The sequence below is a fragment of the Stomoxys calcitrans genome, chromosome 4, assembly GCF_963082655.1.
Source record: "Stomoxys calcitrans chromosome 4, idStoCalc2.1, whole genome shotgun sequence".
Classification (NCBI taxonomy): Eukaryota; Metazoa; Arthropoda; class Insecta; order Diptera; family Muscidae; genus Stomoxys; species Stomoxys calcitrans.
Window position 1 is genome coordinate 72,517,070 of NC_081555.1, and position 13,354 is coordinate 72,530,423.

Here is a 13,354-nt window from a genome sequence, read left to right on the forward strand (position 1 = left end):
CTGGCCATCTTTGAAATATGCGATGTCAGAAAGATATCGGACCCGAAGATCCTGTTTTGAGGAAATGAGGGACATTTTGGAAAGGAAACAATTGCCAGGAGAAAGCATTGACGCGTTTTTCCACGATCTGAATTTGATGCGGTCTAAGCTTGAAAGACCTGTTTCTGAGTACGAAATGATAGGATTGGCAAAAAGAAATCTACGGAAATCGTTATCAAGCATAGTTTATTCTATGAATGTCTCTTCGTTGGAGCAACTCAGGGTAGAATGTCTCGAAATAGAGAAGACCTTCTTCAAGAAGGACTTTCAAGCAGTCCATCCCCCCATGAATAGGGCTATGCGAGTCAATGAGATCACTGACGAAAACGATGATTTTGAGCCCATTGCGCAACAAGAAATTTTGGAGGAAATTGAAGCCATAACAAACGTAATAGTTTGCTGGAATTGTCAGACTCCAGGACATATATTTAGGGATTGCCCCTCTACTCAACGAAACTTGTTCTGCTTTAAATGCGGGAAACCAAACACTACAAGCCCTAAATGCATCAACTGTAGAACGGGAAACGGTCGAAAGAACCTGGTTACAGCGGGAAACCAACGTTCCACAGAGAGGCCCGCAATGCCCACACAACAGAATTAGAGGAAAAGGAGTTGAACGAAGCTAACTACCAGGCCATTCGGCATTATTTACCCGTTGAAGTAAGAGAGAAACATTATGAACAAGTTAAAAAGAGAATTTTCGGAGACGAAGACAATAACGCGGTGATTACTACCGCAAAATCAGCAAAGAAAGACAATAAAGAGAAAAACAATAAAAGAATAATAAAAATGCGAGAAAGACATAAAAAGAACAAGACACTGATAAAGCTAATTTGCGAATCTCTGTCTAAGTTTCAATCCACACGAGACCCTAGACCCTACGCCGTTGTTGAGCTTGGAGGCCGGAATATAAAAGGTCTGCTAGACTCAGGAGCCTCAATTAGTTTATTGGGGAAAGGATGTAGAGAATTGGCAGAAGAAATCGGATTGGAAATAAACCAATACTTTGCAAATATAAGAACGGCCGCAGGCCAACCACACAGAATATTGGGTAAGGTTCACATCCCCATAAAATATAATAATAAAGTAGAAGAAATATGCTTGTATTTATGCCCAGACTTGGAGCAGGATCTATATCTAGGGGCAGACTTTTGGAGGGCATTCAATCTAGCGCCCGAACTTTTTGCAATCGAAGAAATAAATCCTGAACTTCAGAAAAAAATTCATGGTGACTCAAGCCAAGAATCTGCCAATATGCACGAGTTATCAGCAGAACAGAGGTTGGAGCTAGAAGAAGTAGTAAAGAAATTTCCCTCTTTTGAGGAGAAAGGCCTGGGATGCACTACTCTCGAAAAGCATGATATAAAACTGACAGAAGGCGCAGTTCCCGTGAAGGATAAACATTATCCGCTATCACCAGCAGTTCAAGAAATTGTCTATCAGGAGATAGACAACATGTTGGCACTTAAAGTGATAGAGGAAAGCGATGGACCCTGGAGCAACAGGACAACTGTGGTACGAAAGCCAGGCAAGAATAGATTTTGCCTGGATGCTAGAAAATTGAACGCACTAACAATCAAAGATGCTTACCCGTTACAAAATATTGACGGCATTTTAAGTAGGATAGACCAAACATACTTCATCAGCAGTGTCGACCTGAAATTTGCTTTTTGGCAAATCGAATTAGAGGAAGAGGCAAGGCCATATACAGCCTTTACAGTTCCAGGTCGACCGCTGTATCAATTTCGCGTCATGCCCTTCGGGTTATGCAATGCGGCCCAACGCCTTTGCAGACTCATGGATAAGGTAATACCCGCACGCTTGAAGACGAATGTCTTTATCTATTTGGATGACTTACTTATTATTGCCGACGATTTTAAAACTCATATTAAGATACTTGGAGAAGTTGCCGATTGCTTACAGAGGGCCAATCTAACCATAGGTTTGAAGAAGTCCCTCTTTTGCTTCAAAGAATTAAAATACCTGGGCTTTATCATAGGTGGAGGTATGTTAAAAACAGATCCGGAAAAGGTAAAGGCGATATCTGAAATACGTCTACCGAAATCGCCGAGGGAAGTTCGCAGTTTTTTGGGAACAGCTGGCTGGTATAGAAGGTTCATCAAGGACTTTGCCTCTATATCAGCCTCGCTGACCGATACATTGAAAAAGGGGAAGACATTCACGATGACTCCAATGGCAGTCGAGTCTTTTCGAATATTAAAACAAGCCTTAACGTCAGCCCCGGTACTTAGACATCCGGATTTTTCAAGAGAATTCTACATACAATGTGATGCTTCGGATACTGGTATCGGAGCAGTACTATTTCAAAGAAACAATGAAGGAGAAGAAAACCCAATTGCCTTTTACTCCCAAAAATTGAATTCTTGCCAGAAAAACTATTCAGTAACAGAGAAAGAATGTTTGGCAGCAGTTCTGGCCATAAAACGCTTTCGACCTTATGTCGAAATGATGAAGTTTACCGTCATTACAGACCATGCTAGCCTGAAATGGCTTATGTCTCTAAAGGATCTAAGCGGACGGTTAGCTAGATGGTCCCTACAGCTACAGGCGTATGACTTCGCAATCGAGCACCGTAAAGGAACGGAAAATATCGTGGCTGACACGCTGTCAAGAATGTCGATAGAAGGGGTAATCGAAGTAGAAGAAATTGATAATGAAGAGTTATTGGATTTTGAAACCACCGCGTTTGAAAGCGAGGAGTATGTAGAAATACGAGAGACAATTTTAAGCCACAAGGAAAGACTTCCAGACCTTAGAGTAGATGGCGAGAAAATATACAAACGAATGAAAACGGATGAAGATACTAATGTGGAGTTTGAGTGGAAGTTATGGATTCCGCAAGATATATCACATGTTTTGATCGAAAAAGCTCATGGTGATATGACGTCAGGCCATGGTGGAATTGCTAAAACCTTGGGCAGGTTACGAACTTTTTATTATTGGCCTAAGATGGCAAGCCAGGTACGTCAATATGTTCGTAACTGTGAAGTCTGCAAAGAGACAAAACCCACTAATCAAATATTACGACCAAAGATCGGAAATGAAGTAATTACAGAGAGACCATTCCAAAAACTCTATATCGATTTCTTGGGAAAATATCCCAGGTCCAAAAAAAGAAATGCGTACATTTTTATTGTATTGGACCATTTTACAAAATTTACTTTTTTGCACGCTATGAGAGAGGCAACGACCCAAAATGTAGTGCAATTCTTAGTCCACGAAATCTTTCATAAATTTGGAGTGCCAGAAACCATCCATAGCGATAATGGAAAGCAATTTATCGCTAAGGCATTTGAGGAAATGATTGAGGCCTACAAAATAAACCATATCAAGACCGCATTTTATTCTCCTCAATCGAACGCGGCGGAAAGGGTAAACCAGTCTGTACTGGCGGCAATTAGAACATACGTCGAGAAAGATCATCGGGATTGGGATGTATATCTCTCCGAAATAGAGTGTGCCCTACGCACAGCAGTGCATTCGGCCACAGGAGTAAACCCTTTCTTTGCTCTCTTCGGATTTAACATGTATACCAGTGGGACAGACTACAAGCTGGCCAGGAAATTAAGATCACTAACAGACCACGAAATCCTGCAGTTACAAAAGGGTGACAAACTAGCATTGATGAGGGAAAACATTGAGAGGAATATGCACAGTGCTTACGAAGCGAGTGCCAAACGGTATAATGAGAGAGCCCGTCGTGTGAAGTTTGTCCCCGGTCAGGAAGTGTTCCGTAGAAACCACCCATTATCGGATTTCAAAAACAATGTGAATGCCAAGTTTTGTAGAAAATTTCTGAAGTGTAGAGTGGTCAAACCCTTAGGAAATAATATGTACGAGTTGGAGACACTACAAGGCAGGCCTTTGGGATGCCACCATGCAAAGGATATTAAAGTATAAAATGAAGTGCAATATGACTGTGATGACTAATGAAGCCAAGTGCAATATAGGGTAATGAATGTTGTGAATTGTCCTATATGTACGGGAGTGAGTGTCATCGAAAAGTCATAGGCTTGTCTTTGGGGATACCCGCAATTATTCTGAAAGTAACCTATCCCGAGAAGATTCACTGAGTTCAGAGGCTAAAAGCTGTAAGGATGAACGTGACTGCACCTGGAGTCTAGAAACATTACCAGCATTTGTGGTGCAACCCGAGCCGTGAATGGTGCTTTGACCCACGGAGGCTACTTTCGGCCACAGGGTAATGAACATAGCTCAACCAGCCAGCGAAGCTATCTGAATATCAGTAAATGGTCTGATCAGGATTTGCCCGGCGTGTGGGATCTCAGGGCATGGGAGTTCCCCACGTTGACGAAAGAAAGCGCCTGACATAAGGTGCCATAAAAAAAAAGAGATCCCGTTCATGTCCCGAAATTTTAAGAGGATAATATATACATATATGACCAGTATGAATGATGGGATATACGACATGTCAATCAAGAATATTGCATAGGTGGACACAACTTGGTAAGATAGAGCATTTTTATTAGTAAGAAGTCAATACCTACACGGTTTCCTTTATATTAATTGTGTTACCCCTGACTGAATTAGTAATATATCAATAGCGTTTAGTGAACAATTTTTGTAAGAAATTTTTCTCAGTGTCACTTGGAATAATCAATGGACACGTTAATAGACGTTAATTTTTTTTTCAAGTTCATGCCAATTCTTATTTATAATTTGCCTATATTTCTGAAGGAACAATATTTTTTGCAGTGACAGGAAGTAGATGATTACGTGGTCTCGCATGAAAGGTATCGATGGAGTCATGTCGGCTCGTCTAGGCTGGCTTCATGAAGCTTTACACGAATATTTTGAAATTGATGTGAGCCATTTACTATTGTACAGTGTGCGGCTCCCTTTACAAAACGAGTGGCGATCTGATCTATTGAGTGCCTAATTGACAAGACTTACACATTTTATAATAGGACCTATGGAATCATTCTGTGTTTTTTGGTTTGATCCCTTTTCAACGTCATGACCTCTACTGTGATCGAACAGGCACTGGGCTGCATCTGGAGATTTTAATTTGCTAGTAACAGCACGTTAACATGACATTTTTTTTAAAAACATTGTTTTAAAAGTACGACAAAAATCAACGAGAGAATCTTAGTGAGCCTAGTCTAAATGAAGTTGTTAATTGTGTTGCACTTGTGAAATGGGGGTGTCCATTTCTGTATTGAAAAGCATTCGTTTTACATTTTTTGAGTGATATGTGAACAAACCAAACACTGATATTGGAGGAGACTAACAAATGATTACTTCTTGGAAAATTTAGTTGTATTTTTGAAGAAGTGAGTTTTTTTTTTGTGTGTTTATATCCGTTTTTTTTTTGGGACCTATTTCTCTCAGTGTATGCCCGGGTTTAGGCCAATTTTCATGTCCGTTTACATCAATAGGTAGTTTATTATGATGCTACTTAGCCATGGTGGTTGTTTTTACGGCAGTGTAATTATATGTGCTTGACCATCCGAGTATTTACTGATTATTTGTTTTTGTCGCCATCAAGACCGGACTCTGTGACGGATACTAATGACTTACTTTGGGGAGGACTTATCTAGTGAGTGCTCATACATGCGAGAGGTGGCCACTACGTGGCACCATATGTTTTGGTCATGGGCATCTACCAGGGAGAATAATGGAATCACACTTACCTGTGGTTGTAGGTGAGTGGTCCGGCCTTCCTTTGTGTTGGTGTATTTCCACTTGGCAAACCCTAGAAATGAAGGCCAAATGATTTGTATTGGACATGGGTAGGGGCTTATGTATACCACACACTCACTCAGATTTCAGCACACGCACATCGTACTTTTTGGTAGAGTACATGAAAAGTCCGAAGTTTTGTTGCGTGTGGGGTAACCTAGACGCTGGCGTTGATAGGCATAGGGATAATATTCGGCCGGTCTCTGGCCTGAAGCGAGTGTATTTTTGCAATCCATGGGAACTCCAGCCTTGGGCTTTTGCCCATATTCACGCTATGTGCCATGGAAGGCGTTGCGGATACACCGCATTTAGGCCCTGAGGACACTTCCACAAATTTATGATTTTTCTCAATTTAATTTTTTTTTGCGTCTGAGATGTGTGCTTGATGGATGTTGGCGAAAAAAGAAACGTGTTTTTCAACATCTGATGGTATGGTATTGCCATCATATAACGTTGACAGATTGGCGGAGTTGCCACTAATGGGAATAGATTTGGCAGCGACCAAGTCTAAAAGCGTCTGTCTGGAAGACATAATGAAAGCGGTTTTGTTGGTAGAGTCAAGGGAAAATGGGAAAGCATGAAATAGGCGGGAAAATTTGTGAAAAAATGGGGGAAGTAGAAAAGCGTCATCCAAGAGGGGTTATAAAAGGGGCGAGAACGGGAAAAACGAGAGAGAAAGCGTTCATAATTCATTGGGGCGACAAGTGTTGATGTGCAGTGTTGTGGTCAGTGCTGGCGTCAGCAAATTGTACGGGAATAAAAAGAAAGGCAAACACTAACGCCGAACGTTAATTCAAGACCCGCTAAAACAAAAAAAAAAAAAGACTATCATTATAAACATTTCTTGTGTGAACAAAAACCCGAGTTGGTGTGTTGGTGTTTATGTTGTGGCAAATTCTTTAATGTGAGTTTCAGTTTCCTTGCAGACAATTGTAATAATTTAATGTGTTGTAAATTAATTTGTTTCGGTTGTTCGTGCTTATCTTCCTTTTGTTGACTATAGTGCCCCAACGAAACCGGTACATTGATATATTGGCCTCCAAGATCCGTCGACGGGGGCCAGCGTTTGTTGTTCCAAGGCTTTGATTTTTGTTGGTGCCGAGCCTGAGGCGATTTTGCACACAGCCTTCCATGCTTGTGCTGGTGTTATTTGAAGCATCCCAGCGTGGCTGTAAGAAGGAGAAAAGGAAAACCAAGTTAAATTCCTATCAAGAGGTAACAAGTTTAAGAGTATTCTTACCAGGCAGTCTAGGAATCATCCGTCTACATCCACAGTTGCCAATAATATCATAGGCCACATATATAAATGTTCGCATCCCCAAGACAGCATCTTAAAACTATAAAGGAATAAATAATAATATATATATATATGTTAGAATATCGTCAAAAAGGAAGGAAAGATTAAAAAAAAAAAACATAAATTTGAAAAGAAAAGAAGATATAGGTTAAGATATGTGTTAGTGTCGTTTGTAGTGTTAATGTAAAGTTTTTTTTTTGTAAAGGTTATTAAAGCCAGTCGAGTAAAAATAATAGTGAGTGCAGGATTTGTATGTTTAAGACTTCCTAGACCGGAAATCGGATAAAATCTTAGTGATCTCATATATTGGAGATCATAACCTGATTAAGAGAGCTCTTTTAGTTAGATAGGTAGAAATTATTATGGGCGAGCCAAGAGGGGCTGAAACTACAGTCTAGGATATTTTTAGAAATTAGCAAATCTGAACCAATGATTCACAAGTAAAGTTAACCTGGTTTTAGTGACTTATGTGTGTTAATGTTTTTCTTTTGTTATGTTTTGTTTTTTTTATACTAAATTGTCAATATTTTTAGCTTTAAAGTTTTACCTAATAATTCCTCTCATTTTTATATGTCAATAAATGTTATTTCTGTAACCTTTGTATAAAATCAATATGATGTGCTAATTTGTTTTAGATGAGGAGGCAAACTGAGGTTATAGGTTGATAAGGTGAGTGTGTGTGGAGTTCGGGGTTCTTAAGAAGATGTGGTGTGAAGGACATTAAGAACCATGGAAGGGTGGGCAAGTGTAGGGGCATAAGACCAAGCTCCCTCGTTCAAAAATGGTGTGTTATGTGTGTATGATCGTTTTTTTTTTTGTTAGTCATTTGTTTGTGTGCATTTTCTGACAAATTTTAGTGTTCGTCCCTCGGGCTAAGTATGGTGGGTTGGAACCGTCTGAGGTCTTGCCGCTAGCTGCCGGATACCAACTTAGCGCCGTTAAGGGGGTACGTAACACAGCTCTCATTGGTATGAGCGAAGTCTTCTTGTTTTCCATGTATAGTGCTGAATATATATCGAAACCTTCGCCTTTTAGTTTAACAACATGTTTAAATTTATGAAATCGATATCACAGCAATGCAGCTAATTGTCACATAAACTGAATGCTAATCTGAGAAAAATGCCCATTAAGTCTTATGGGATAGTCATCTGTATTGCACAAATATTTGATAACAACTATAACAGCAAAATGTTATAGTTGTTATCAAATGAGCAAGACATTACATCACGCCAATTAATAAAACAAATAACAATGAAAGCAAAAAAAAAGGAAAACAACTGCAACCAGACTCAGTGAATGAATGAAAGAAAATGATTGTTGCTCATAAGACGGTTAGCAACAATCGCCTGCTGGTTAGTCGCCTGGAAAAGAACATTTCCATGTTAATCATCTCTCCGCAATGTCTTCATGGACCGTATCGACATAGAAGACAAACAGGGGTTTATCTTTTCATACAAGTGCGCAAAACATAGAAAGAAAACATGGATGATGAACTATTCCGATTTCTCAAGAAATGAATAGAACACACTGCATTTATATTTCCACTGATGTGAATGTGATTTATTGTCTACCACAAATGTATGGAGTGTGCCTAAATCCATGTAGCGAATTTTCCAATTTGAGTTGTAGGAACCGACATCAAAGCTTTTGAAACTCATAAGAGTGAATTGACTTAAAGCTGGACAATACACAAGAAATTAGCAGAGGAGATCATGTGCATAAGTTCAGTGATAAGATTTTCCAAGTTTTAGTTTTCAAATTAATCTTATATATAACAAGTAAAAAGGCGTTAAGTTCGGCCGGGCCGAACTTTGGATACCCACCACCTCGGGAATATACGTAAACCACCTTTCATCAAAATTCGGTGAAAATTGTATACCATTTGTCCCATAGCAGTTATATCAAAATATGTTCCGATTTGGACCAATCGGATTATAAATGCGCCTTTTATGGGGCCAAAACTTTAAATCAAGATATCGGTCTATATGGCAGCTATATCCAAATTTGGATTAATCTGGGCCATATTGCAGAAGGAAGTCGAAGGGCTTAACCTAACTCACTGTCCTGAATTTCGGCGACATGGGACAATAAATGCACTTTTATGGGCCCAAAACCTTAAATAGAGAGATCTGTCTATATAGCAGCTATATCCAAAACTCGACCGATCAGCACCAAATTGATGAGGGATATCAAAAGGCCTAACACAATTCACTGTCTCAAATTTCAGCAAAATCAGATAATAAATGTGGCTTTTATGGCCCTAAGACCCTAAATCGGAGGATCGATATATATAAGGCAGCTATATCCAAATCTGGACCGATCTGAGCCAAATTGACGAAGGATGTCGAAGAGCCTAACACAACTCATTGTCCCAAGTTTCAGCAAAATCGGATAATAAATGTAGCTCTTATGTGCTTAAGACCCTAAATCGACAGATCGGTCTATATGGCAGCTATATCCAAATCTGGACCGATCTGGACCAAATTAACGATGGATGTCAAATTTCAGCAAAATCGGATAATAAATGTGGCTTTTATGGGCCTAAGACCCAAAGTAGGAGGGTTGGTCTATATGGCAGCTATATCCAAATCATAACCGATCTGGACCAAATTCACGAAGGATGTCGAAGGGCCTTACACAACTCACTGTCTCAAATTTCAGCAAAATCAGATAATAAATGTGGCTTTTATGGGCCTAAGACCCTAAATCGGAGGATCGGTCTATATGGCAGCTATATCCAAATCTGGACCGATCTGAGCCAAATTGACGAAGGATGTCGAAGGGCCTAACACAACTCACTGTCCCAAGTTTCAGCAAAATCGGATAATAAATGTAGCTGTTATGTGCTTAAGACCCTAAATCGACAGATCGGTCTATATGGCAGCTATATCCAAATCTGGACCGATCTGGACCAAATTAACGATGGATGTCAAAGGGCCTAACACAATTCACTGTCCCAAATTTCAGCAAAATCGGATAATAAATGTGGCTTTTATGGGCCTAAGACCCAAAGTAGGAGGGTTGGTCTATATGGCAGCTATATCCAAATCTGAACCGATCTGGACCAAATTCACGAAGGATGTCGAAGGGCCTTACACAACTCACTGTCCCAAATTTCAGCAAAATCGGATAATAAATGTGGCTTTTATGGGCCTAAGATCCAAAATCGGAGGATCGGTCTATATGGCAGCTATATCCAAATCTGGACCGATCTGAGCCAAATTGACGAAGGATGTCGAAGGGCCTAAAACAACTCACTGTCCCAAATTTCATCAAAATCGGATAATAAATGTGGCTTTTATGGGCCTAAGACCCTAAATCGACAGATCGGTCTATATGGCAGCTATATCCAAATCTGGACCGATCTGGACCAAATTAACGATGGATGTCAAAAGGCCTAACACAATTCACTGTCCCAAATTTCAGCAAAATCGGATAATAAATGTGGCTTTTATGGGCCTAAGACCCAAAGTAGGAGGGTTGGTCTATATGGCAGCTATATCCAAATCTGAACCGATCTGGACCAAATTCACGAAGGATGTCGAAGGGCCTTACACAACTCACTGTCCCAAATTTCAGCAAAATCGGATAATAAATGTGGCTTTTATGGGCCTAAGATCCAAAATCGGAGGATCGGTCTATATGGCAGCTATATCCAAATCTGGACCGATCTGAGCCAAATTGACGAAGGATGTCGAAGGGCCTAAAACAACTCACTGTCCCAAATTTCATCAAAATCGGATAATAAATGTGGCTTTTATGGGCCTAAGACCCTAAATCGGCGGATCGGTCTATATGGGGGCTATATGAAGATATAGTCCAATATTGCCCATCTTCTAACTTAACCTGCTTATGGACAAAAAAAGAATCTGAGCAAAATTTCAGCTCAATATCTTTATTTTTAAAGACTGTAGCGTGATTTCAACACACAGACGGACAGACGGACGGACATGTCTAGATCGTCTTAGATTTTTACGCTGATCAAGAATATATATACTTTATAGGGTCGGAAATGGATATTTCGATGTGTTGCGAACGGAATGACAAAATGAATATACCCCCATTCTTCGGTGGTGGGTATAAAAATCAATTTGTGTTTGTTTGTTTGTATGTTTGTGTGTTCCTTATAGACTCAGAAACGGCTGAACCGATTTTCTTGAAACAGATGGTGCATAATGACCCCGTGGTGAAAATAGGGTAAATTTTTTGATATCTGAAGGGGGGGCGAACCCTCCCCCTGACCCTAATTTTCAGAAACGCCAGATCTCGGAGATGGGTGGTGCGATTTAAGCGAAATTTTGTATGCTTTCATATAGTACCCTAAAAATAAAAATTTGGTATCCAAATTTCGGATGGGGTACCTAGGGGGGCTGCCCCATCCCAAAACCCACAAAACATATATTTAAAACAATCACGACAATATAGGATTTAAATTAAAGGTATTTAGGATAAGAAAACGTATCTGATATCCAATTGTCGGACCAAGTACAAGGGGGACCACCCCAAGCCCCAAAACACCTCCAAATCGGACATATTTACCGAACATGGCAATATGGGACTCAAATGAAAGGTATTTGGGAGTAAAGCACAAATCTGATATCCAAATGTGGGACCACGTTTCTGGGGGTCCAACACTTTCCCAAAACACCCCCCAAACAGGACTTATTTACTGACCATGGGAATATGGGGCTTAAATAAGAGGTATTTGAATGTAGAAGCCGAATCTGATATCCAAATATGGGACCAAGAGTTTGGCGGCCGCCTCTCACCAAAAACATCCCCCAAAGGGGACAAATTTATGACCATAGCAATATGGGGCTCAAATGAAAGGTCTTTGGGAGTAAAGAACGAATTTGATATCAATATTCGCGAAAAGTGTCTACGGGGCCACGCCACCCCCACAACACCACCCAAATAGTGTGTATTTTCTGACTATTGCAATATGAGGCTCAAACAAGAGGGATTTTAAAGTGGAGCACGATTCCGATATATATTTTCAAGGCCAACTCACTGAGTGGCCGCCCATCCCCCAAAACACCCCCAAATCGGTCGCGTTTGCCAACTATGGAAATATAGGGCTCCAATTAAAGGTATGTGGGAGTAGACCACGTATCTAATTGCTGACTTTTGCAATAAGGAGTTCAAATGAGATTAGAAAACGAATTTGATATCCAATTTTGAGGGCAATGGCAATATGGGGTTCAAATAAATGATATATAGATATATGAGAATAGAGCACGTTGCTGATATATTTTCCGGGCTTAGTGTTTGGGGGACCACTCCACTTCCCAAAATATCCCTAAATCGGGCATATTTACCGACCATGTCAATGAGGGACTTAAATGAAAGGTATTTGGAAGTAGAATACGAATTTGATATCCAAAAGTAGGACCATGTATTTAGGGCATCACCCCTTTCCCAAAACAACCCCAAAAGGAACAAATTTTTTTTTTTTCAAATGAAAGGTATTTGAGATTAGAAAACGAATTTTATAACCTATTTTGGGGCCATGTGTTTGGGGACGCCTCATCCTGTAAACTCCTCTTAAGCCAATGGCAATATGGGGTTTAAATAGATGGTATTTGAGAGAAGAGCACGATGCTGATATTTTTTCAGGCTAAGTTATTTGGGGAACACCTCTCCCCCGAAAACACCACTAAATCAGACATCATGAGAATATCGGGCTGAAATGAAGTATTTTAAAAATGGATTACACCTTACATCCAAACTTAAATTCTTAGACCAATAAAGCTCATATGGGATTCAGATAAAGGCACTTATATTGTTAAACTGTTAGTCAAGTTAGCATGGTATTTCACTAAAAGATGTTTAATTGTCGAAAATAAATATTCCAAAGATACTTTTGTTCCATATAAAGTAAAAGAAGGCGCAGCGGAGTGGGCCCAGGTCAGCTAGTATTTTATAAAATCTTCTGTGCAGTTTAATTCAAAATTTTATAAACTGCAAATTCTATAAATATCATGACTATAGAGTGGTTAACATGCGCTTTTTCCTTATGAGCCGATTTTGACCAAAATGTGTATGTAGGCATAAAGCGGTACAGGAAAACGAATTTTAGGTGCATATTTAAAATATGCATTATTTATGCAAAAAATATGCTTACTACATGGGTCATTGCATTGTAATAGGAGACAATATAAGAACATATTTTGAACATATATATTTAACAGCTTCCTTTATATTATCTTTGTGCAATTTAACGAATTATCAATTAATGCAATGCTTCTGATAGTATAGAAGTTACCATCAAAACTAGCATAACGGGCATGACTG